Raw genomic sequence first — 24769 nt, 5'->3', positions numbered from 1 at the left:
CATACGATGGCTTATTTTTTGCGCCACCAATTCTACTTTGCAGTGACAGTCATTTTACCCAAAAATCTACTGCGAAACGGGAAAAAAATCATTGTGCGACAAAATTGAAGTAAAAATTTAATTTTGTAAGTTTTGGGGCTTCCATTTCTACACAGTGCATTTTTTGGACAAAATGACACCTTATTTTTATTCTGTAGGTCCATCCGGTTAAAATGATACCCTACTTATATAGGTTTGATTTTGTCGCACTGCTGAAAAAAATTATAACTACATGCAGGAAAATTTTTGTGTTGATCGGACTTGTTGATCGTTTTTTATTCATTTTTTTATGATATAAAAAGTGACCAAAAATATGCTATTTTGGACTTTTTTTGCACGTACGCCATTGACCGTGCGGTTTTATTTAATGATATCATTTTATAGTTCGAACATTTACGCACGTGGCGATACCACATGTGTCAATTTTTATTTTTATTTATAGTTTTTTTTATGGGAAAAGGGGGGTGATTCAAACTTTTATTAGGGAAGGGGTTGAATGACCTTTGTTAACTTTTTTTTTGCAGTGTTCCCATAGGGGCCTATAACACTGCACACACTGATCTCTTATACTGATCCCTGCAAAGCCATAGCTTTGCATGGATCAGTCAGATAGGGAGAATATCCCCATAGGAACTGCACAGCTCCCGGGACGTGAGTCATCAGAGAGCAGTTAGGGTGCGTTCACACGTCGGAATTCTCGCGGATGGATTCCACGAGCGGAGCTTCCTCCTGGCGGCCGCCGCCGGAACTGCTTCGGCGCTATGACCGCGGGGCACTGAGCCGTCACCATTGACGGCTATGCAGTGCTCGCGGAATCCGCACAAAGAATGAACATGTTCTTTCTTTGCGCGAAACACTTTCAGCGGCGGAAATGTCCGCCGCTGAAATTCCGCAGTGTGAACGGGTCTTGCAGAAACCCGTTCACACTAATGTTGAAGTTCACACCGCGGAATGCCGCCCGGAAATTCCGTGGGAATTCCGTAGTGTGAACGGGGCCTTAGACAGAAAACAACAATTCAACTTCAGAAGCTAATAACTATTGGAAGGATTAAGATTTTTTAATAGAAGTTGATATTGTGGCAGTGTGGCAAGGAAAGGGTGTATTTCCCTTGCTATCTCTGCAGAATGCTCCACCTGTGGCCTGATTAATGAGGTATCAGGAAGGGAAAGTGTGTGTTTAAGAGGAAAAGAAACAGAATAGTTGGGGCTCTCCCTGGGTAACAGCACATCGCTGTAGGGGGAGACACACGGACCCTGTTGAGGAAACAACACACAGCGAACTGTGAGCGGTCCAAGAAGTGAAGAAGTGGTGTGAACTGTGAGTAACAGGTTGCAGGGGCACATGTTTTATGCTGGCTGAGGGTAGCTCACCAGATAGTAGTCAGGGCATGCTGATATGTGTAGTCAGTGACCAGACGGTCTAGGACTTTGGTTTGTTCCTGAGTTATGTTTTGTTTTACCTGCAACCTGTCTAAATAAAGCTGGCAAGGTGCCAGGCGTGCATGAATAACTGTTGTCTGCGGGTTTATTGAGTGGAAACGTGTCCCGTAGCAGTGTCCAGGACGATCCCAGAGCTAATCCCCAAGGAGGAATCCTTACAATATATAAAAAAAAGTTTTGGCCTGGAATACCCCCTTAATGTTCCTATCACCTCCATCTGTTTACTGTTCTTGTTCATCATTATTATTACTTTATTTTTCTGCTTTTCTATTTTTTACTATTATTTATTTATTTTATTCTATTTTATAGTTATTCCTATATTTATTTTAATAAAAATTGCCAAAAATCCCTTAGATAACAGTCATGCACAATATGTTTAAAAAAAAACATTTTTCCAGCCAATCAGAGAGCAGCCCTACTGAAATAGAACTCCCAGGAGGAGCAGCGTGTCACACATGTGATGTCATAACCATTGTCCACCAGAGAGCAGCACTGAGCAGAAATAACACTGCTCCTGCTCATTCTTCATCAGTGAGGGGCTGATGTTGGACACTGTAGGGACCCTGGAATATAGGTGTATACACATGACTGGTAAGTACACTTTCTATATACTAGGGACCCACTCTAAATAGGCGGCCTTGACGTGGCGAGTGGGCTTGTACTTTTTGATCAAAAATGTATACTAACAACCTGTTAGTTTTTGATATTATGCTGAGAAGCAATCAGATCATAATACAAGATTGTAGATGTGCGACCATGTCTGTTTTTCTACCCGAATTCACACTTTCTATATACATTTCTGTAATAAACACATACTAAATAATCTTTCTTTTCCTTTCTCTTCTTTTCTATTTTAGATGCAGTATTTCCAGGATGTGGAGTCGCATTTCCGGACTTACAGTAAGATGACTGGTAAGTACATACACATGACTGATAAGTGCATTTTCCATGTACATTTCTATAATAAACATAAGAAATAATCTTTCTTTTCTTTTCCTATTTTCGATGCAGTATTTCCAGGATGTGGAGTCCCATTTCCGGACTTACAGCAAGAAGTTGGATGAAGGCCCAGCCCCAGGAATCACGCACATACACAGACACATTTGCCCAAATTCTAGAGGTAACCTCCTTTAGTATGCCCAGAGGAAGGGCAATACAGTAGCCATGGATTCCCTACAGGTTTCCTCCCCTCTGGAGGTTTTTCCTGTCCTGAGTTAGTTACTGTACGCTCTTTGTGAGTGATGGGAGGTTACAAAAAAATCCCGACACAAACATTTTAATAAATAATAAATAAAGTTCCCCTTTTTTAAACTGATCTTTGACTTGTTTGATTAATTTATTTTATTTCTGTGTGTGAAAAATAGTGTTAGCCAAATGGATGACATGAGTTTTTTTATTTTTATTTTAAGTGTCCAAAGCTGCTCTCCTGCACGATCTACACAATGCGGTGCTAGAGAGGCAGCTGATGCTGGGTGGTAAAGTTGCCGAGGCAAACGGTGGACACCCAGCAAGTTCCGTGCACTAGCCTTTATCTGATACATGGGACTCATGCAGGGAACTTGCTAGGGGTCATAGGGTTGCAAAGGACTAACTTTTGGGTATGTGCACTAGCCCTTAAAGGGGTACTCCGCCCCTAGACATCTTATCACCTATCTAAAGGATAGGAGATAAGATGTCTGATCAAAGGGTTCCTGCTGCTGGGACCCCAACGATCTCTATGCAGTACTCATCGTTCTAAACAGTATGTTTAGAGTGCTGGGTTCCCGTGGTGGGGGTCGTGACATCACGCCACTTCCCATAGACATGAATGGAGGGGGCGTGGGGTGACATCACGACCGTGCCGCAATAACCCAGCTGCATGGAGATCGCGGGGGTCCCAGCGGCAGGACCTCCGTGATCAGACATATTTTCCCTTATCCTTTGGAAAGCCATATATGCCAGTGGAAAGCCACCACATAAATGCGGCACATGCGGTACGCCACAACTGTGTATATATCACAGCCTGCTGCTTGTTCCAAGATATTGTGAAAACATTCATTTAGGCTGGGATTACACTTGGCGTGTTTGTAAACAAATAAAACACCATGTTCGGTGCGGGCACATGTTAGGTTGGAATCATTAGGGTAATATGAAATACCAGACGCTAATGGGGTTTTCTTCATTCTTTTATTGCGTTTTTAAATCAAATTTGTGGGATGCCGAAAGTATGGTTGTTGTTCTTTTTTTTTTTTAAGTTTTGCTGTTTTTCTTCCCACTGGTTGAAAGAATCACATGACTTGAGAAAAGCCGGGGGGAAAAACGTATATTATAATAATACACATTGGGGGAGATGTATGAAAACCTGTGAAGAGCAAAAGGTTGACCAGTTGCCTATAGCAACCAATCAGATTAGGCTGGGTTCACATCACGTTTTGTCCCATACGGGACCGCATACGGCAGGGACAGCTGAAAACTTGAGCTCTTGTATGCCTTCGTATGCGGTCCTGTATGTAATTCATTTCAATGAGCCGACCGGAGTGAAACGCTGACTCCGGTTGGCTCATTTTTGCCCCGTATGCGGTTTTCCACCGGACCTAAAATCGACCACGATTTTAGGTGCGGTGGGAAAATTGCATGGGAAAATGCTGCCTCCATTTGAATCTTAATCGAAAGGGACCCCACTACATCTGAAGCTTAATCGAAAGGGACCCCACTACAGGCAACAAGACATTACAAAAACCAGTCATAGCTTTTAAGAGAACAAAAAACTTGAAAGACGAGCTGGTTAGCAGAAAATTTAGGGGAAAAAAAGGAAATTTCAAATGTGGTCGCTGCAAATGGTGTTCACATTTTGTTGCAGGAAAATTCATACAGTTAGGCGGCCACACTAAAGAAATAACAGACATATCCCATAAGGAAAAACTAAAGAATGGAGCACTCACCAGGTTTCAAGGAACAGCAAGCTTCTTTATTTCATGTCTGCTTGGTAACGTTCCAACATGTGCGGGAGAGCGTCCGCTAATTCGTACATTTCCGCACGTGGCGATACCACATATGCTTATTTTTATTTACACTGTATTTTTTTTTAAATGGGAAAAGGGGGGGTGATTCAAACTTTTATTAGGGAAGGGGTTAAATGACCTTTATTAACTTTTTTTCCCCTTTTTTTTTTGCAGTTTTATAGCTCCCATAGGAGGCTATAACAATGCACACACTGATCTTTTACACTGATCCCTACAAAGCCATAGCTTTGCATTAATCAGTGTTATAGGCGGTCAAGCCTGCTCAAGCCTGGATCTCAATATGGTTAATAAGGACAAGTAACAAGTTCAATGCTGTTGTATAGCTGCAGTTATATACTCGTGCATCCCATAGGCTCAATACTCTGCATCCGTTATAGTAAAGTACCTGTATTTCCTTCAGAATGCGTTCTCCTGATGGGCTGCTGTTAAAGTGGCCATCCACGTTATTGTTGGCAATTTGCAGGGAAGGAAGCCCTGGAGGGGAGAAAATCGAAATGGGAGGGTGCATGACAGGGGGATAATGGCTAGGGTAAGGCTTAGGAGTAAGGGGAAGTAGGAGGAGCAGGAGGGGGGTATATAGGGACAGGGAGGAAGAGGTGGAGTCAGTTGGCACAGCACAAAAGGAGAAGACTGCAGCGCTTTCACCTGGGGATGGCTTCTCCTGTGGACGAGGTGCTGTGGCGGCTGCAGGATGAGGCCTTGCGGAGCGAGCCTCAGTGGCTGGAGGACCAGTTTGCTGCACTATCCCAGGAGATACTGCAGCCGGCCGGGGGTCAGGGGTCCAGTCCAGCTGGCGCAGCTCCCGCTTGCCGGCGCAGCTTTCACCTGAGTCGTTGCCATGTGCCCAGCGCCGCAGGGTAAGCCCCCATGCAGGTCCCTCTGCCTCCTGTTCCGTAGGGTCGGGTGGGGGCAGCTCTGGGGGGGGGGGGGGGGGGCTGCTGGTGGCCGCTTGGGTGTGGTGGAACGGGGTGGCCTGGAGGAGCATGATGCAGCCCTCGGTCTGTCCCTTGCTAAAGTGTGGGGGTGCGGCTGACGGAGAGTTGTGCGCTGTGAGGTGACTGTACCCGCTCCCCTGGAGCGGAGGCGGTCCCCTGCTGGCTTGGCAGTTACCCGGGCTACTCAGGAGACGGATCCTGCAGGGTCTAGTGGAGAGGAGGATGGGCAGGCAATTGCTGCTTACTGGTCTGCAGGCTTTTATTACATGGCAGGGGACTGGGGGTAGGGGGGTCCCACAGCGGTGTGGGGTGCTGGTAGCGGGTCAGCAGGATTGTCAGGGGCTGGTAGGGCTGCGGGGGGTGGGCCTGCAGCTAGTTCGCTGGTTGTGCAGGTGCAACTCTGGCGGGGGCTGCCAGTGCGGTGGTGGGTGCCAGCGGGCTCCTCAGAAGCGGGGCTGGGGGGGGGGGTCGTCGGACAGGCAGGTGGCAGGACCCTTGGCGGTGTTGACCGCCTTGGGAGCTGGGGGGGATGTGAGGTTGACGGACAATGCGCGGGGTGCGGTGCATGTCTGCTACGAGGGCCCCTTGGGGGCTCATCTGTAGCCTGAGGAGCAGGAAAAATCTGGAAGGCGAATACGTGAATATTTTTTCTCTGCTATACTTGGAAAACTTTTATTTAGACAGGGTTAAACCAGATGAAGGGAAGAAGGCGAAAGAGGAGGAACGGCAGCGGTATCGATTGATACCACGGTCGTTTTCTAACTGGCTGTAGGCCTTTGCCATCCTGCCTAGTGTGGCGGGCAAGAAGGCGCCGGAGCACTGTTCTGGGCTTTTCTGTTATATGGATGCTATAGGCGAGGCGTATCACGTCTATGGGGGGACTGCTTGGTTGCGATACGACGAACAGTTTAGGCAACGGATGGCACTGTGGCCTTCCATGCGGTGGGACCACAAAGACATTGGTTTGTGGATGAGGCTCATGGCCGCCCCGCGGAGTGGGCTGCAGTCCTTTAGGGACCACATTGGCGGCTCAGGTTTCGCCCGGACGGCGGGTATGGCAAAAGGGGTTTGTTGGCAGTTCAATGAAGGAAACTGCAAGTTTGGAGCGGAGTGCCGTTTTCGGCATGAATGCTCCGGTTGAGGGGGGAGCCCATGGCCTGTCTGACTGCTTTAAAAAAGGTGGGGGAAGGGCGGAGACTGATTTCAAGAGGGGTGACTCCGGTGGTGGTGGGAAGGATGGTGCCCTTCCCAGACCTGTATCCAAATAAGGCGTCGGGGGAGTTATTGCGTGATGTTTATTCAGAAGGGTTTCGAATTCCGAGTTCGGCGTGCGATTCGGTGGGGGTTGTGTGGAACTTAGTTTCGGCCCGGCTCCGCCCTGAGTTGGTTGCAGAAAAGTTGTTAAAGGAGTTAGGCAGGATGGCGGGGCCTTTTGCGTACCCTCCGTTGCCAGGCTTGCAGGTTTCCCCTTTGGGCCTGGTGCCAAAGAAGGAGCTCAATAAGTTTCGGCTCATTCACCATCTCTCGCACCCAGCGGGGGAGTCGGTGAATGATGGTATCGATCTGATGGTTTGTGTCATTTCGTATACGTCCTTTGACGCTGCCTTGGTGTGGGTGCAACGGTATGGCCGGGGAGCTCTGCTGGCTAAGACAAATATTGAGGCTACCTAAAGGCTGCTGCCCATCCATCCTGACAGTTTTCCGTTTCTGGGTTGTTGTTTGGAGGGGGGTACTTTGGGGATCTTTGTCTGCTTATGGGGTGTTCGGTTTCTTGTTGGTATTTTGAACAGTTTAGATCCTTTTTGGAATGGGTGGTGAAGCGGGAGTCACAAATCGACTGGATAATTTTTTGTTCATCAGCATGGCGAGGCCTAGGGTCTGTGCAATCCTGCTTCAGGTTATGGAGTGGGTGGCCAGCTGGTTTGGGGTTCCTTTGGACCCGGACAAGATGGAAGTTCCAGCGACGGTCGTTAAGTTTTTTGGCGGCAGCTACGGCGGGGTTGGTGCGGCGCAATAAGAAGGTTTGCTTCCATTGCGACAATCTGGGAGTAGTGCAGGCCATTAATGGGCAAACGGCGAATTCCCCACCAGTAGTCAGTCTGTTACGCAGTTTGGAGCTAAATTCTCAATTTGTTGCTTTGCATGTTCCCGGGGTTGTTAATGAGGTTGCTGACGCCATCTCTCGTTTTCAGTGGGAGCGCTTTCGGGAGAAGGCGCCGGAGGCAGCGGAGAGTGAGGTCCCTTGTCCCGACTGGCTATGGAGTCTGGTGTAGCTGTGGCGATGGGTCTGGTCGGCCGGTCCGTGAGTGGGGCTACTTGGGCTGCGTACAGGCGGTGGTGAACTGATTGGGAGGCCTTGGTGGGACGCTTGAGTTTAGGGGTGGCAGCCTCTGAGTGGGAGGCAGCTCTACTTTTTTATGTTGGCAGGGTTTTTGTGAGGCCATTTCCCCTTCGGGATGGGGCCTTTGCTTGTCGCCCCTGTTTTTTTGGTTCAAGGCGCGGGGGTTGCCGGATGTTACAACGTTTTTTCTGGTTCTGCAGGTGGTGTGGGGTTTTTGGAGAGGGGTAGTTCGGTGGGAGTGCTTGCTTTGGTGCTCCAAGACAGATCAGATGGGCAAGGGCGTGATTGTTAGGCTGGCGCCTTTGGAGGGGTCCGGGTGGCCGGTGTCTTGCTACAGGGACTTTCTGGCGGTGTGTCCTCCTGGGTTGGGCCCTCTTTTGGTGCATGTGGATGGTTTTTTTTTGTCCCGCTTCCAGTTTATGGCGGTGTTCCGCAAATGTTTGCGGGAGGCTGGCTGTCAGGCTGAATATAGTTCCCACTCCTTTCGTATTGGAGCGGCGACGGAGGCTTCTCGGTGGGGGTTGGGGCCTGACTTGATCAAGCGTATTGGCAGGTGGGATTCTGACAGGTTTAAGATATATGTGAGACCAAGTTTGTTGTAAGGTTTTCTTTTCTCTCTCTTTTCATTTGGCTGGCATGTTTTTCTTTTCTTTTAGGTTTCCGCAGGTGCTTGACATGGATCGTTGGTCACTCCTATGTGACTAGAGAGGGGGGGGGGGATGAGATCGTAGGTCCGTCTGGCTGGTCGGTAATTGGGTTTTCCTCTTTCGGAGGTGGAGGTTTGGTGGTTGGGTAAAGGGTGCATGCGGTTGCCCGATCTGTTGCTGTGGGTGTAGTTTTAAGTGAGTATGGATAGGCCCCCTGATATCATGGTTTTGCACCTTGGGGGAAACGATTTGGGGTTCCGCACATCTAGCGACTTGATGAGGGACATAAAATTGGATTTGCTTCGCCTGTGGTCCTCCCTCCCAAGCCTGCTATTGATTTGGTCGGACATGGTGGCTCATAAGAAGTGGAGGCGGGCCAGGTCGTTGGCTGGGTTGAACAGAGCGTGGGCCAAGGGGAACAAGGTAGTGGGGAAGTTTGTGGCTGGTAATGGGGGTTTGGTGGTGCGCCATAGGGCATTGGAGTTGGGCAATCCTGATTTTATGGCCTCAGACGGTATCCACTTAAAAGATCTGGGGATGGATCTGTGGTTGCTGGAAATTAAGGAGGCGGTGGAGCGTGCTGTGTTGGTGTGGCGGAATGTTGGCGAGTAGGGGGTCACTCACTATCGTTGTGGATGGGGCAGGAGAAGGATCTGGAGGCATCACTGGATTTGATGGAGTTTGGAGTGGAAAAGTGGGGCGTGGAAGGTACACAGCCCGGTGGTAAGGTCTCTGCGGCCATAGGCCCCAGGGAGGGATTCGGGGCTCTGAAGATGGTGCTCCTGGGCTAGGTGATGTGCGGCTTGAAGTAAAGTAGAAGGCCCTATATATAATTGATGGTTTATGGAAAGTAAAGGTGGACGGTGCCTCTGGATTCTTCTCCTGATAAATACTGTATTGTTCCAGAAAAGGAGTTTGATTGTTTATACTAATGTATGATGTTCATACAAAAGTTTATGGTTACGATGTTATAGAAGTTTTGTTAAATAAAATTGGTCTGCTGTGGCCTTTGAACCAAATGATTGTGTCTGTCATTATGGTGGGTAAGGTAGCAAGGACCGAGCAGCTAGAATCTCCCCTAGTCAAGGAAGCCCTGGAGGGGAAAAAATCTAAATGGAGGGGCGCTTTACAGGGGGATAATGGCTAGGTTTGAAGGAGTTAATGCTGGGTTAAGGGTTAGGGTGAGGAGGAAGGGGGAGTAGGAGGAGGTATATAGGGACAGGGAGGAAGAGGTGGAGTCAGGCAGCACAGCACAAAATGAGAAGATTCCCGCCCACCTGTCCTGTTGTAAATGTTTTGTCGCAGCAGTGGGGGATGGGGCAGGAGAAGGATCTGAAGGCATCACTGGATTTGATGGAGTTTGGAGTGGAAAAGTGGGGCATGGATGATACACAGTCCGGTGGTAAAGCCTCTGCGGCCATAGGCCCCAGGGAGGGATTCGGGGCACTGAAGATGGTGCTCCTGGGCTAGGTGATGTGCGGCTGAGAGCAAAGTAGGAGGCCCCATATATAATTGATGGTTTATGGAAAGTAAAGGTGGACGGTGCCTCTGGGTTCTTCTCCAGATAAGTGATAGTTAGCTGAGATAGTTAACCAAATTTGTGGGAGGAGTCTGGGACTATATTAGGCAGGACTTTAGGGGGGGGGGGGGGTTAGGTCTCTGACTATGCTGGCGTTCTAGTCTGCTGTTTTCAGAAGCCTATCACTTCTAGTAATGAGTTTCCCTTCTTGGGTCAGGTAAGCACAAAGCTGGTCTGCCCTATGGTTTATTTTACTTTCGGTTCATTGGCGGCATCAGCGGGGCCCCCCAGCCTTACACTCATTCGGCGGGCGTCTCAGTTCGGGTACCGGGATACCCGCCGGCACCTTAATTAAATGCTCATAGCTCGTTGCTCATTCAGCCGCATGATAGGCGGCTCAGCTACAGAGGTATTGTTGACAGCAGCGCCATGGTTAGGGTGGGTTCACACCACGTTTTTGCAATCCAGTTCCCGTATCACGTTTTTTTTAAGGAAACGTATCGTTAAAAACCGTACTAAACCGTATGCAACCGTATATGCCGGAAAACCGTATTATGATAAAAAACGTATATACGGTTGTATACGGTTGCATACGGTTTTACACTAAAAAAAACGTATACTTTTTTTGTGCACTCCAAAATTAATTAAAGTTCTGCTTGTTTTGATATTACAGAAGACTGGGAGTGGTTTTCTTTTTAGTCTTGCTAGTGAGTTAAGAGGAGAAGCAAGCACTTTTCACAGCTCTCAGTGTGTGCATTACCACAGCGATGATTGTTTCGCCAATTTTGCATTTGAAAATGCTAAGTTTTCGAGAGAGGGAGAAGGAGAAAAGGCAACGGTTGTTCCGGCGATATTGGGTGCACCCAGTAAATCTTTGTCGCCAGCAGCATGGGGCATTCCATTGTCTATACCAGCAATTATGTAAATATCCAGTCAAATTCCAAGATTATCTTAGGATGTCTCCTGCCTCCTTTGATGTCCTTCTGGATATAGTGAGGAGTCATCTTCAGCGGTTGGACACGCGTTTCCGGAAGGCAATTTCACCGGAACAACGGCTTCTAGTGACACTCAGGTACAATATTTTTATCAAAATGTTAATTTTGCTAAAAAAAAAAATGCACAAGCCTTTTAAGTCATTTTGGTGTGTCTCCAGCTGTTTCAAGTAGTATATATGTGCTCTCTGGTGCATCCTTTTCCCTCCATAAAATTGGAGGGAAGATCTTAAATATATTTAAGAATTCCCTCCTTTTTTTCCAGTAAATTTATTACTTATAACTATATGTGCTCTTTTATGGTGCATCCTTCACCCCACACAAAATATGAGGGATTTTAATAATTACAGAAACAAATTCCCTCCATTTATTCCATATTTCCATCATGTATAGATGTTTAATCCCCATAATTAATTTAAATGTTGATGAAAATGAGCTTTAACCCCTTAATGACCCAGCCCATTTTCACCTTAAGCACCAGGCCAATGTTTTTTTTTTGCGTTTTCGCTTTTTCCTTCTATCATTCTAAAATCCATAACTCTTTTATATTTCCATCTACAGACCCATAAAGGGCTTGTTTTATACGTGACCAATTGTACTTTGTAATGAAACCTCTCATTTTACCATAAAATGTACGGCGAACCCAAAAAAAATGTTTTTTACGGAGGAAATTTAAATGAAAGCCATAATTTTGCACATTTTTGAGGGGTTTGTTTTCACACTGTACAATTTAAGGTAAAGATATGATCGCGGATGTCGGCCATTACGGGCGGGTTCCCAGCTGCTACTAGCAGCCTGAACCTGCTGTGTATGACGCAAGCACCCTTCCGATGCTCGCAGTCATACACAGGACGTAAATGTACGTCCTGGTGTGTATATTTGTGATAAATTAGGGGAGGGAGGGGGTTAATATTAAAATTCAAACACATTGCCAAGATCATGTCTGTGTTGCAATTGGGAGCACATTCATTGAAAGTGAAAGATTGGTGGTTCAAATCCACCCAGACATAATACTATATCCTTATTTTTTTTTTTTTTTGGAATATGTACTCTTATGTGTTTAACTTTTTTGTTTCAGATTCCTTGCCTGTGGAGAATCGTTCGCCTCACTCCATTTTCAATACCGTCTAGGCAAATCCACCATTTGTAACATTGTGGGAGAGACTTGTGAGGCTTTGTGGTGACATCTTCAACTCATATACTTACCAGAGCCAAATGAAGAAATCTGGCTTGTATCTGCCAAAGGTTTCCATGAAGCGGACAACTTTCCAAACTGTGTTGGAGCCCTTGATGGCAAGCATGTGAGGATCCGGAAACCGGCTGCCAGTGGGTCCTTATATTTCGATTACAAGAAATACTTTAGTGTTATATTAATGGCCATTGCTGATTCTAAGTTCCGTTTTCTGGCCATGGACGTTGGTGCTTATGGACACAATAATGACTCTAGGGTGTTTAAAATGTCAAACCTGGGACGTGCATTTTATAGTGGAAACTTTAAGCTCCCTGGACCTGCACCATTGCCTGTCACTACAACACCCATAATGCCTCATGTAATAGTGGCTGACAAGGCATTTCAAATGTCTCGCCATTTGATGAAACCATATGCCAGTCGAAGCTTAAATGAGAGGAGGCGAGTGTTTAATTATTGGTTGTCAAGGGCACGGCGATATGTTGAGTGTACCTTTGGCATACTCGCCAACAGATGGAGAGTTCTCACTACCTGAATCCAGATACAACCCCAGAAAGTTGATGCGGTAATAAAAGCTACAGTGGTGCTTCACAATTTTGTAATGCATCATCAGCCACAAGATTACTTAATGCCTGAAGACATAGAAGATGCCCCCATGCTTGGCATACAGACATTGTCTGCCCGGACATCAGTCTCCAATTCCCAAATCAGGGAAAACTTTGCAAAATATTATTGCTCAACTGTTGGAGCTCTTCCTTGGCAGGACAGATATTAAGGTAATTAAGTGAATTGCTTGATGTATATATACTGCTTTTCATCTGACAGTTTGTAAATTGCAATAAATAAAGCATTAAAGGAAAACATCAGTGCTAAAACACATGCCTTATCCACAGGATATTGGATAAGTCTTTGATTGCGGGGGGTCAGAACACTGTTTACGCCCCGTCCCCATACTGTTCTATGGGAGAGGCGTAGAGGCATGAATGCTGCCTCCCCATCTCACCCTAGAGATTTATGGAGGAGGCATGCCAGCCGCAACTTAATGCTCCGGACAGCACACCTCCTGCACAGGAGAGCTGTCCACAGCGGTCGGACCCCCCGCAATCAAACACTTATCCCCCATCCTGTGGATAGGGCATAAGTAAAAGGGCCCCAGATGACCTTTAAAATTGTAAGGCTATGTTCTGCATGTCATGTAATTTCTTTATGTTGTGCCCATGATTTTAAAAATATATTCTTGTATGGTAAGTAAATAATATGTCCTAATTTTTTTTGCAGAACATTTAGAATTCGGTGTTTGGAATGCGGAGTCTTTTCTTGTGAAGATTATCATTGTTTTGCTGGAGTTACATTCAGAAATAATAAGCAAACTTTTTAAACAATTATTTACTTTATAAAACTTTGCATGAAAACTGTTGCCAGTCTTTATTTTTTTAAATAGAAAAAATAACATATTTAAAGACATGTTTTTGGTGGAGTTTTTATATAGCCCTGTGCCCGGGCTGTTTAAAAAAAATTAAATAAACTTTACCTTCCTTCATTTCCACGTCTCCGTTATGTGCCTGACATTCCGTCGCTGCAATCCTCTTCATGCTTCCTGAGGAAGGGAACATCACACTGCCGTCATCTTATCACTTGCAGCAGCGATGTTCCATCCCCGCCGGTTATTGGCAGAACACACTGTCATGTAAGGAGCTCTTGACAGAACATCGCTGTGGGCGGTGCTAAGCTGAGGGAAGCGTGGCATACACGTTCCAAGGAAGCATGAAGAGGATCGCATCGACATAGGAAGGTTAAAGTCAAAGTTTATTTTTACAGCGCAGGCACAGGGATATATTAAAAAAGCAAAACAAACTGGAAAAACAAAACTAATAGTCAACAAAGTTAAATTCTACGATATATTTGACCTTCTTCCTCAAATGTTTCCTGAGGCTGCTGGTATGGATATGAGGAAGAGTATGATTTTTTGCGGGATGGATGGACTGATGGTGGGAGGGTAGATTAGTTTGGGCTGGGGATGAAGGCACTCGTAAGAGATTCTTAACACTCTAGATTTGAAATTGTTTAATTGTTCCCAATGCAAAGTCTCTATTTGGACTTGGAGTTGGCCCTGACACTAAACCTTCAATTGGGAGAAGCCGCAGATCCAATTGGAGGAGTTTATTAGTAAAGCTGTTTTCCAGCTTCTCTATAGCTTCAAGAAAAGCCTCCTGCCAATTGGAACTGTGGCTTCTTCGAGTTGAATGTCTTTCAGATATATGTCGCCTTAGATTTTCTACAGTTGATGAATGATGTCTTTCCATATCAACGTCTGTTCCCGCTTCTTGAATTTCTTTCGGTTGCTCTTGAATCTGAGGAGCAGTATTAGATGTAGTTCTGGAAAAAAAAAGGGAACAATAATCAGGTTTTAATAAAATTAAAATTATAAGTCCTGCTTTTGATCGATTTTCTATAAAGTGATTACTGAAACTTCCGAGATTGTTAAATTACTTCTTTTTAAAAAAAATATTAATCCTTCCAATAGTTATTAGCTTCTGAAGTTGAGTTGTTGTTTTCTGTCTAACTGCTCTATGATAATGTCACATCTGGGGAGCTATGCATGATGGGAAAGAAGATCATGCAGTTCCAATGTTGATTTTCTCCCATCATGCACTGTTCACAGGATGTGACATCAACATAGAGTAGTTAGCCCGAAAAAAACTACCCAACCTCAGAAACGAAAATATATTTGAAGGATTCTGAGTTTTTAATAGAAGTAATTTAAAAATCTGTAAAACTTTCTGGAGGCTGTTGATAGATATAAATTTAGTTTCCCTGGATTCTTTAATTACATAGCCCTATACTCCTTTCACATTTTTAAAATTAAAATTTAGTTTACTTACCCTCTCATTTCCTGTACTCTGTCCAAGAAAGACAATCTTGTTGCATGTTTATACTGGCTCTTCTTAGCACTGGAGCCACTTGGTAACTGGCAATCCCATAAATATTTGAAATAGCTGTCTCTAACTGATCGACATCTTTTCGCTATATTGTCCTCTGTGGGGAAATAAATGTAAAATGAAAATTATTTAAATTCTAAATACAATTTATCACAATAAAAATATAAACTCACTTATCACATTTTTCAGTGTAGTTCCATAAGATTCGAAGTCGGGGAAAATTGCCACGAAGATCTCATGCCATCTTCTCCGATTGTAGATGTTGTCCGAATGTTTAGGATGTGTGCGATCCTAGAGTGAGGGTCTCTCTTGAACCAGATCTATTACTTCCTCGCTCTGAAAATCAGTAGGATCCACCGCATATTCTAGATATTTTGTTTGCTTTTCGACTTAAAAAGAAAATGTTGAAAATTGTGAGAAAAATTACAAAAAATACAAATTTCGAAATTTTATCTACAATACACCTGCACTCACTTTTTTACCAGCTTTCTTTGAGGTAGCTTTCCTTTTTTTCCCTGATGTATTCTGACTCTGACTTTCACTCTGAGTCTAATTTTTAAATAAAAAAATAAAAAATTTTAAAAACACTTTGCACTGTTTTGTAAAATTTTTTAACCACCTTAAACATCTAAAAAGTTCTCAGGAATTTATTCCAAACTTTACTTTAATTTGGCATTAATCCAATAAAGAATGTTTACAATAGTGATTATGGTTGAAAATTTACCTGTGTGAAATCTATCTGGGTGTCTTGGTCTTCACCTGAATGAGCAATCATGGTAGGCTACATAAAGAAGAGATATCAATTAACACTCATAAGATAATATTAGCTTCACAAAAATTAAAAAAAAAAAATTATCACCGAAATTGGAGGACGGTGTTGCACAATTTCGGGACTTGGAGTCTGTCGTAAAAAAAATAATATTTTTTTATGTTTTCAGAACTCTCTCTATTTTATGCGCAAAATTGAAAGCTTTATGATTTTTAGAAGGTGATGAGGAAAAAATGGAAATGCAAAAACGGAAAAACCCTGCGTCCTTAAAGGGGTACTCCGCCCCTAGACATCTTATCCCCTATCCAAAGGATAGGGGATAAGATGTCAGATCGCCGCAGTTCCGCTGCTGGGGAGCCCTGGGATCCCCGCTGCGGCACCCCGCTCTCATTACAGCAAACAGCGAGTTCGCTTTGTGCGTAATGACGGGCGATACGGGGGACGGAGCAGTGTGACGTCATGGCTCCGCCCCTCATGACATCACGGCCCGTCTCTTTAATGCAAGTCTATGGGAGGGGGCGTGACAACTGCCACGCCCCCTCCCATAGACTTGTATTGAAAGGGGTGGGCCGTGACATCACGAGGGGCGGAGCCGTGAAGTAACGATGCTCCGGCCCCTCTACTGCCCATCATTATGTGCAGAGCGAACTCGCTCTGTGCTGTAATGATAGCGCAGTGGATAGCGCAGTGCCGCAGCGGGGATCCCGGGGCTCCCCAGCAGCGGGACCGCGGCGATCTGACATCTTATCCCCTATCCTTTGGATAGGGGATAAGATGTCTAGGGGTGGAGTACCCCTTTAACCCCTTAAGGACGCAGGACGTAAATGTACGTTCTGGTGCGGTGGTACTTAACGCACCAGGACGTACATTTACGTCCTGAGCATAACCGCTGGCATCGGAGCGATGCCAGTGTCATGCGCGGCTGATCCCGGCTGCTGATCGCAGCCAGGGACCCGCCGGCAATCTCGCGGGCGTCCGCCATTAACCCCTCAGGTGCCGGGATCAATACAGATCCCGGCATCTGCGGCAGTGCGCGATTTCAATGATCCGATCATTCAGAACGCCGCACGGAGGTCCCTTCACCTTCCTCCTTCCGGCTCCCTCCTGAGATCGAGCAGACCAGAACAGAAGATCGCCGATAACACTGATCTGTTCTATGTCCTATACATAGAACAGGTCAGTACTAGCAATCATGGTATTGCTATGAATAGTGTAAAAAAAAAAAGTTAAAAAAAAGTAAAAAATCCCCTCCCCCAATAAAAAAATAAAGCGGACGTTTTTTCCTATTTTTACATTTTATAGACATATTTGGTATTGCCGCGTGCGTAAATGTCCGAACTATTAAAATAAAATGTTAATGATCCTGCACGGTGAACGGTGTGAACGAAAAAAAAAAAGTCCAATATTGCTACTTTTTTAATACATTTTATTTAAAAAAATTATAAAAAATGTATTAAAAGTTTTTTATATGCAAATGTGGTATAAAAAAAAGTATGTAATAATGGGTATCATTTTAATCGTATTGACCCTCAGAATAAAGAACACACGTCATTTTTACCATAAATTGTACGGCGTGAAAACGAAACCTTCCAAAATTTGCTAAATTGCGTTTTTCTTTTTAATTTCCCCACAAAAATAGTGTTTTTTGGTTGCGCCATACATTTTATGATATAATGAGTGATGTCATTACAAAGGACAACTGGTCGCGCAAAAAACAAGCCCTCATACTAGTCTGTGGATGAAAATATAAAAGAGTTATGATTTTTAGAAGGCGAGGAGGAAAAAATGAAAACGTAAAAATTAAATTGTCTGAGTCTTTAAGGCCAAAATGGGGTTAAAAAATTATAATAATAATAATTTATATAAACAAATCTTTCCCTATCTTTGTTTTTCTAGCTCTCTCTCTCTCACAAAAAATTATATAGAATAGATATATATATATATATATATATATATATATATATATAAAGTTTTCAAATATATATATTTAGATAGATATATTGCAATATATATATATATATATATATATACATATATTTCATTTGTTAATATATCTATATAGATATATATATATACATAAATGTATATATTTATATAAATATAAAAATATATCTAAATTTATCTAAAAATAAAAATGTAGATAAATTTGAATGATTAATAATTAATATATATTTAGAATTTCATCAACAATAAAAAATAAGGCAAAACCTACCCCAGAAATTTCGTCCTCAGAGGCATTAGAAAATGTCGGAGAATGCATTCTACAATCTGTTAAGATACATACATATAGATAATTAACTAAAAATATCATTTATAAAATATATAAATATTTAAAAAATACACATACATTTTAGTTTATATATATATATATATATATATATATATATATATATATATATATATACCGTATTTATCGGCGTATAACACGCACTTTTTAGGCAAAAATTTTTATGTGCTTTTTATACGCCGATACACCCCCAGGAAAGGCAGGGGGAGAGAGGCCGTCGCTGCCCGCTTCTCTCCCCCTGCCTATCCTGGGGTCTAGAGCCCTGCTGCCGACCCTTCTCTCCCCCTGGCTATCGACGCCGCTGCCCGTTCTGTCCCCGACTATCGGTGCCGGCGCCCCATTGCCGGTGCCGATAGCCAGGGGGAGAGAAGCGGCGCCGACAGCCAGGTGGAGAGAAGGGGCAGCGGCACCCATTGCCGGCGCCGCTGCCCCGTTGCCTCCCCCATCCCACTGACGTCATGCGACGCACCGTGCAGCGCATAGCAACGACGCAGGGGACGCACACCGGAGGCCTGAAGCAGTGCGGACCCGCCCCCAGCAACAGGTAATTATGCAACCGGGGATGGGGGGAGGCAACGGGGCAGCGGCGCCGGCATTGGGTGCCGCTGCCCCTTCTCTCCCCCTGGCTGTCGGCGCCGCTTCTCTCCCACTGGCTATCGGCGCCGGCAATGGGGCTCCGGCACCGATAGTCAGGGGGACAGAATGGGCAGCGGCGCCGATAGCCAGGGGGAGAGAAGGGCCGGCAGCAGGGCTCTAGACCCCAGGAAAGGCAGGGGGAGAGAAGCGGGCAGCGACAGCCTCTCTCCCGCTGCCTTTCCTGGGGGTGTATCGGGGTATACACTCGCACACACGCACCCTCATTTTACCATGGATATTTGGGTAAAAAACTTTTTTTACCCAAATATCCTTGGTAAAATGAGGGTGCGTGTTATAGGCCGGTACGTGGTATACCCCGATAAATACGGTATATACATAATTTAAAATATAATTCAAATTATAAACATCAATAATTGTGTATCTATATACACGGTCATATATATATATATATATATATATATACATATATATCTACATATATATATATACCTACATATATATATATATATGTAGATATATGTATATATATACATACATACATACACAGACATATGCACATATGTCCACATTTGTATACATGTATACAAAATGTTAAAAATATTCATGATTAAAGCCTCAGGGAATATATAAAAAAAATAGCAGGATCATTTCATATAATGCAAAGAAAATTTACATATTTGGACATTATTCGAAATATCAAAACAAAATTGTTAAACTTAAAAGTAAAAAATGAAATCAAATGAGGGGGCACTACAAGTGAAAGCGTTTTGTATTTTTGCTGCGGTCATGGGCGAGAAGAGGCCGAATTTATGTTCGGCTTTATTCCAACACATGGACATTATATTGGAGGCATACAGAAATTTTGGTGGGGTGGCCTGGATTGGTTATGACGAAATGTTTCGTCAGAAATTATCAGTCCATCCTCAAATTAAATGGGGTCAAAAGGATGTGGGTTTGTGGCTGAATCTAATGTTACCACAAAGGTCTTGCAGCTTGCCTCCCTCAAGTCATGGCTCCTTTCGCAAAGGGGTATGTTTTGCCTTCAACGAGAGCCATTGCAGGTGGCAGGCCAGCTGCAAATATAGGCACGAATGCTCCCATTGCGGGGCAAATCACCCAGTCTCCAAATGCTTTAAAAGAATCAATTTGTCTACCCAGAATGCCCCGTCCAGCAGGGAGGCGCTTTCCCGCAGCATGGTCTCCAGTGACGCCCAAAAACATGTTGCCATTTCTAAGCAGGTACCCAGACACGCTGAGAGCTAATATGTTGATTGAGGGTTTTGCTATTGTTTTTTTTGTTACTGAATTTTCTGGCATGGGATGCTCCTGGGTAGACAATTTGAAATCAGTGGCTCGTCATGCTGAGGTGGTTAGAAAGAAAATAAAGAAAGAGGTGGAGGAGGGCAGAGTTGAGGGTCCTTTTGAATCTCCCCCGTTTGATAATTTTAGGTTGTCCCCTTTGGGTATCGTCCCCAAAAAAGAACCAGGGGAGTTCAGATTAATTCATCATTTATCTTACCCTTTAAATTCATCTCTGAATGATGCGGTTAACAATGAGAAATTTCAGGTTGGGTATGCGTCTTTTGACTCCGCCTTGGACAAGTTGCGTAAGTTCGGTCAAGGTGCTTTAATGGCCAAGGCGGACATCAAATCGGCGTTTAGATTGTTACCGGTTAGGGAGACGGGTTATAATTCATTGGGTTTTCAATTTGACAACAGGTTTTACTTTGACAAGGCTCTCCCAATGGGCTTTACGCTTTCATATTATTATTTTGAGGCATTTGCATCATTTCTAGAGTGGTCTGTCAAACAGGTTTGCCCAGTAGGTGATATTTTACACTACTTAGATGATTTTTTGTTTTTGGGTCAAGGTTGTAGGGAAGATATCCACAGGCTGTTTAAGGCTTTTAAGGATATCTGCTGTTTGTTTGGTGTACCTTTAGCTAATGAGAAAACAGTTCTTCCATGTCAAAGGTTGATCTTTTTAGGTGTTGCTATTGATTCTGGTTTTATGTTATTCTCATTACCTCGGTAGAAGATTGTGTCTATGCTGGATAGCATACATAGTTTAATGGTGAAAAAGAAAGTTACCCTTAAGGAGTTACAAAGGTTGTTGGGTCTGCTAGTCTTTGCAGCCAGGATGATTCCCATGGGCAGGGTGTTTTCAAAGAGATTATATATGGCTACAAGGGGCCTTAAGTCACCTAGGAGTCATGTTAGATTAGATAGGGTGATGAAAGATGATCTATCTTTGTGGGGCGAATTTTTAACTAACTTTAATGGTGCATCTATCTGGCAGGCTGACTTTGTTTCCCTTGAAGAGTTAGGTATTTTCACAGACGCAGCGGGTTCCTTTGGCTTTGGTGCATATTTTAATGGGCAATGGTCAGCAGAACCATGGCCGGTGTCTTGGTTTGAGGCGGGTTTTACAGCTAACATTAGAATTGTTTCCAGTAGTAGTCGCCCTAGTTTTATGGGGACAGTGGTTCAAGAACAGGAGGATAGTTGTACACACGGATAATAAAGGGGTGGTGTTTGCAATTAACTGTTTGTCTGCTAAATCCGAGCCAGTGGTTAAGTTACTGCGGCACTTGGTGCTTTTGTGTTTGCAATTAAATGTTTGGCTTAAGGCTACATATATTAAGGGCAAGGTGAATTGTATAGCTGATTCTTTGTCACGGGGTCAGTTCCACAGGTTCCATCAATTATGCCCGGAGGCAGCCAAGGAAGGCATACCATGTCCACCCCATTTATGGGACCTTGTGTGGGACTGATACAGGAATACACGAAGAAGTCCATTGCTGACAAAACATATGCGGATTATTGCAAGTTTTGGTCTGTATGGTGTTCGTTTTGTAGGGACAATGGTTATTCGCATTCTAGTTCAGACATCAATTGTGCCTTGCAGTTTCTTGCTTCTTTGTTAGTCAAAAAATGGTCCCATAGTTATGTATCCAGTTTTTTAGCTGGGATATCATTTTTCCAGAAGTGGATTGGTGTTAGACATATCAACTCATTCTTTCAAGTTAAACAGGTCATGAAAGGTTACCGCAGTACGAGAGCTAGTAAGGACCGTAGGCCACCCATAGTTTTCTCTACTCTGGTTAAGCTTTGCAAGGCTTGCCATGATGTCTGTTTGGATAGCTTTGAATCAGTAATGTTTAAAACAGCCTTTGTCTTGGCATTTTTCGGAGCCTTAAGGGTGGGCGAGTTTACTGCACCAAACAGGTTTTCTCCATCTCCATTAACCCTGGAGGACATTTCAGTTACTTCCAGGGCATTAATAATAAATATTAAAAGATCTAAAACAGATACATTGGGGAAAGGAAAATTATTACATATTTTTCTTCTGTCAAATAATAATCTTTGTCCTGCTAAAGTGGTGGAGTATTATCTGGCGCTTCGTCCAGGTGTCTCTCCACATTTTTTCACACACAGAGATGGCTCTCCACTCACCATTTTCCAATTCAAGTCGGTCCTAAAGAAATGTGCTAATCACCTAGGTATGGGTAATACAGGTGTCAGCCCGCACTCTTTTAGAATTGGGGCGGCTACTGAAGCCTCCTTCGCTGGTCTGTCTGTAGAAGACAAAGAAATTGGGCAGATGGGAGTCTGATAGGTACAAAATTTATATTCGCCCAGAATTGTTGATTGATTAACTATTGTTTCTTTCAGATGAAGCTATCAAAATTGTGTGGATTTTGGGACACTCCTTCGTCCACTGGGCCAGGAGGCAAGCGGTAACCAGACCATACGGTTTAAATTTAAATTTTCCAGTGGAAAAGGTCTGTGTTTTTTTGGGGGGACAAAGGGGTTTATGTTTGGCTGATCTATTTGATCTGTGCTTGAGTAAGTCTAGTATTTGGCCCCATCCGGACGTGTTGGTCCTGCACATAGGTGGGAATGACGTAGGCAGAACCAACACGTCCTTATTGTACCAGAACTTTCAGCAAACAATATTTTCCATTATGGATATGTTTCCATCAACGACAGTGGTGTTTTCAGAAATAATACCTAGACTGGCTTGGGCAGCCAAAAAGAATCGTTTGCTTGAGAGAATTCGGAAGCGTTTAAATAGAAGTATGGAGAAATTCATGAAATTTGTGGGTGGATTCTCTTATAGACACACTGATTTGGAGGGTTTCATCACAGGGTTGTATAGATTTGACAATGTACACTTGTCTTACATAGGAGTGGAGATTTTCAATACGGGGCTCCAGAATATTATTGAAAAGGCCACGGTTGTGGGGTAGGCATGCCTGTATGCAGGCATGCGTTTGGGGGCGTCACCCAGAGTTCTGGGTGAACAGCTGTGGTGGAGTAAGGATACACTGGTTATTATTATTGGTTGGTTTACTATGGTTTTAATTGGTTATTTATTTATTCAGTGATTATTTATTAATTGTTTGATTAATTATTAATTAAATTACTTACCCTCAATAAACGGCCGTGGCCTTTTATCCCCAACAGTTGTCATGTCTTCTATTTTAGTTTAAGTAGGGGGGGGGGGGTATGATGGTCCTCATCCCATGTTAGGACCCTGGAAGGTATTGGAAGGGCCACATGGGCCATCATCCCCTCCCTAATGGTTTAGTTCAAGTGGATGGGAAATAGTTAATATAATGTTTACAGGGACGAGTTTATACAGTTACTAACCTCTGTGCCGAGTTCTCTCATAGGGCCAGCATGTTGCTGGGCAGAATGGCTCTGGATCAGGATAGGTGAATCGTTGCAGCGGCGGGAAGATAGAAGTCTATTTAAGAAGCAGCTGGACTGACCCGGTGGTCAGTCTGAAGTAACACCTGTGGAAGATTCAGCGTGCCCGTCCCTCCCTCCCTGTCACGGTCTGTTTTTTTAGGGCGTCGCCTTACGGCGGACAGCTATAGCTTCTAATGGTTTGATTTAATTGCCTAAAGGGGGTGTCACCCAGAGTTCTGGGTAGACAGCTGTGGTGGAGTAAGGATACACTGGTTATTATTATTGGTTGGTTTACTATGGTTTTAATTGGTTATTTATTTATTCAGTTATTGATTATTTATTGTTTGATTAATTATTAATTAAATTATTTACCCTCAATAAACGGCCGTGGCCTTTTATCCCCAACAGTTGTCATGTCTTCTATTTTAGTTTAAGTAGGGAGGGGGTATGATGGTCCTCATCCCATGTCTCCTGTTCAACAGTCTGAAGAGAAAGAGGTCTTGCTTGAGAAAGAAGGGGGTGGAGTTCTCCAGACACTCCCAGATAGAAGATTCTAGAAGCTGGTGGAACTTTTGGAGCCAACTGCGCATGTGCAGATTCGTAAACTGTAGTTTGAAAACCGGATGTAACCGTAGGTGTATACGGTTGGATACGGTTCTCATAGACCACCATTACATAAAAAAGGTATACGGTTTAAATACGATTATTGAAACGCACTTCAAACCGTAGTAGACTACGGTTTGAAGTACGGGAAATAAACGCTTTTAACCGTAACCAATACAAAACGTATGCAACCGCATCATACGGTTAACATACGGTTTGCAATACAAAGTCAATGAGTACGGTTTGCCATACGGTTCTATACGGTTTTGACGCTCAAACCGCATACGGGAACTGGATTGCAAAAAACGTGGTGTGAACCCACCCTTACAGGGATCACGTGCATGCGCAATGTCATTGCAGGGCAGAGTGATAGAAGCATATCCCGGCAGTCTGCTCTGCAGTGACACAGCGTTATTAGGGGTGAAGCGTTAACTTATTCCTCAGGTTTTGTGACGTCATGTTCAAGGTTTTTTTTTTGTGGCTTATTTCCGGTGAGCTCCCTGTTATTTTCTGCACTAGTAGTCTCCGGCTATATATGTCACAACGGCTGATGGTTGGCGGCCAGAGTAGGGGTGTGTAACTGGTGGCAGCTTTGGGCCCACCAGCTGGTATAGGGTTAAGATACATTACGTTACTTATCAATATAAACTAAGGGTGATCACACGGTATTGATTTTTCACTGTAATCTATGCTTGCTTTCTTCTTACACTCAGAATTAACATTTGCTCGTTTCATCGCTACTTGTAAGACGCTATTATTCACTGCTATGAAA

General features: G+C 44.0%; 2 long non-coding RNA genes across 2 annotated transcripts; one reads left to right on the top strand and one right to left on the bottom strand.

The window, feature by feature from the left end:
• Window positions 1-1923: 1923 nt before the first annotated feature.
• On the top strand, window positions 1924-2795 carry LOC130361262 (uncharacterized). Its single transcript, XR_008890925.1, has 3 exons — window positions 1924-2070; window positions 2337-2391; window positions 2491-2795. It is a non-coding gene; the product is annotated as an uncharacterized LOC130361262 (long non-coding RNA).
• A 12755-nt stretch (window positions 2796-15550) lies between these two features.
• LOC130361265 (uncharacterized) lies at window positions 15551-18140 on the bottom strand. The gene is made up of 3 exons (XR_008890927.1): window positions 18025-18140; window positions 15768-15824; window positions 15551-15592 (listed from the first exon to the last, which is right to left on the bottom strand). It is a non-coding gene; the product is annotated as an uncharacterized LOC130361265 (long non-coding RNA).
• Window positions 18141-24769: the final 6629 nt, after the last annotated feature.

The sequence above is a fragment of the Hyla sarda genome, chromosome 3 (genome assembly GCF_029499605.1).
Source record: "Hyla sarda isolate aHylSar1 chromosome 3, aHylSar1.hap1, whole genome shotgun sequence".
Taxonomy (NCBI): Eukaryota; Metazoa; Chordata; class Amphibia; order Anura; family Hylidae; genus Hyla; species Hyla sarda.
Note: the sequence above shows the minus strand (reverse complement) of the source record. Positions and strands in the feature narration are given on the sequence as shown.